General features: G+C 45.1%; 1 long non-coding RNA gene across 1 annotated transcript in view; it reads left to right on the top strand.

Moving 5' to 3' along the window:
• LOC120572290 overlaps nt 1–2,500 on the top strand; it is a 7,003-nt gene that overhangs the window by 3,966 nt on the left and 537 nt on the right. The window lies entirely within an intron of this gene.

The following is a 2,500-nucleotide window of genomic DNA, read 5'->3' on the forward strand; positions in this document are numbered from 1 at the left end:
TTAAAGGTTGCACCAGAATAGGTTCACATGGTTTAATATTAAAAAAAAACACTGTATTTTTTTGTTGTTGTGCTGCACATTGCTGCAGCTCCTCTTTTCACCCTGTGTGTTGAGCTCTCTGTTTTAGCTACAGAGTGAGACACCACTTCTTCTGTACTATCTTTGATTGCACTCGCACATGCTCAGTAGCTCAGATCGTAGCTCATGTCAGCTAGCTAGCTCCATAGACGGTAAAAGAAAGGCTGTCTCTCCGACTTCGGCCGCACATGGAAGTAGTTCTTTTGGTAGATCGTGGTGAACTTGTGTGTGTCGTAGCAGCGCTTTGCCATTGACAACGAGGTAGCATGCTAGCGCTAGGATGCTAACGGTTGCGGTTAGCCAGCTCGTTTCGGCTAGTGACGTCACAATCCGGGCTGATTCTGACCAGCTCACCAGGAGACTGAAGGCAGGACACGTTCAGAAACCATATCTCACTCACAACATCAAAGTGTGTATGTGTGTGGAATAGGGCTGGGCGATATGGACCAAAAGTCATATCCCGATATATTTAGGCTGAATATCGATACACGATATATATCCCGATATTTTTTTTCCTGCAAAGTGAGAGCAAAATGTTCAGTCAAAGCCAAATATGACATGTCACAAGTAGTTTCATAGAAACAGTTGCAAAATCAAATGAATAAATAATAAATAGTTTCTTCACCTGGTTCATTATTAAATGCTCGGCTGTTCAAATAACAATAAAATGTAAACATAAATACTGTATAACAACAGGAGTACCTTTTTTTTTTAAATCAAAGCTCCATAAGGTGCATATTTACATAAAAAATTATCTTAAATAAAAAGCCTATAAAATAAAAGAGGCCAATCCAAAAGGAGTCAGCAGCTTGCTTGGAGCAAGGATCAAATTTTGAACTATATCGATATATGCGATATGGTCTAATTCCATATCTCATTTAACAATATATCGATATATTTTTTACATCGATATATCGCCGAGCCCTAGTGTGGAAGCACCAGAGACACAAAATAACACCCCAAATCACCAGAAAAAGTGTTTTTTTTTTCATAATATGGGCACTTTAAAGCAAGGGGTGTCAAACATAACTTCCCTAATATAAGGGCCACAATAGAAGATGAGAATCACATCCAGGGCCAGACACATTTTACAGTTTATTGCTTTTATTTCACCGGAAAAGTCAAATATCTTTGACTGTATTATTGCACGTTTCATGTAGTCTTCTCACTTACAGTTTGGTCGACAAAAATTACGAAGAAAATGCCCAAAAACGTTTGGAAAAAGCGTCAAAAATGTCGTGAAAAGTGACAGAAAGTATTTGGGCCAAAATGTATTGTGATAGGGGCCTGATTTGGCCCGCGGGCCTTGAGTTTGACACGTGTGTTTTAAAGGAACATGCCGACTTATTGGGACTTTGGCTCCAACTAGCCTAGCTTAGCACAGATCCTGGAGGTAACCGACTACAAGTAGCCTAGCTTAGCACAGATCCTGGAGGTAACCGACTACAAGTAGCCTAGCTTAGCACAGAACCTGGAGGTAACCGGCTACAACTAGCCTAGCTTAGCACAGATCCTGGAGGTAACCGGCCACAACTAGCCTAGCTTAGCACAGATCCTGGAGGTAACCGGCTACAACTAGCCTAGCTTAGCACAGATCCTGGAGGTAACCGGCTCCAACTAGCCTAGCTTAGCACAGATCCTGGAGGTAACCGGCTCCATCTAGCCTAGCTTAGCACAGAACCTGGAGGTAACCGGCTACAACTAGCCTAGCTTAGCACAGATCCTGGAGGTAACCGGCCACAACTAGCCTAGCTTAGCACAGATCCTGGAGGTAACCGGCTACAACTAGCCTAGCTTAGCACAGATCCTGGAGGTAACCGGCCACAACTAGCCTAGCTTAGCACAGATCCTGGAGGTAACCGGCTACAAGTAGCCTAGCTTAGCACAGATCCTGGAGGTAACCGGCTCCAACTAGCCTAGCTTAGCACAGATCCTGGAGGTAACCGGCTCCATCTAGCCTAGCTTAGCACAGATCCTGGAGGTAACCGGCTACAAGTAGCCTAGCTTAGCACAGATCCTGGAGGTAACCGGCTCCATCTAGCCTAGCTTAGCACAGATCCTGGAGGTAACCGGCTACAAGTAGCCTAGCTTAGCACAGATCCTGGAGGTAACCGGCTACAACTAGCCTAGCTTAGCACAGAACCTGGAGGTAACCGGCTACAACTAGCCTAGCTTAGCACAGATCCTGGAGGTAACCGGCTACAACTAGCCTAGCTTAGCACAGATCCTGGAGGTAACCGGCTCCATCTAGCCTAGCTTAGCACAGAACCTGGAGGTAACCGGCTACAACTAGCCTAGCTTACCACAGAACCTGGAGGTAACCGGCTACAACTAGCCTAGCTTAGCACAGAACCTGGAGGTAACCGGCTACAACTAGCCTAGCTTAGCACAGAACCTGGAGGTAACCGGCTACAACTAGCCT

Source organism: Perca fluviatilis, chromosome 14 (assembly GCF_010015445.1).
Source record: "Perca fluviatilis chromosome 14, GENO_Pfluv_1.0, whole genome shotgun sequence".
Classification (NCBI taxonomy): Eukaryota; Metazoa; Chordata; class Actinopteri; order Perciformes; family Percidae; genus Perca; species Perca fluviatilis.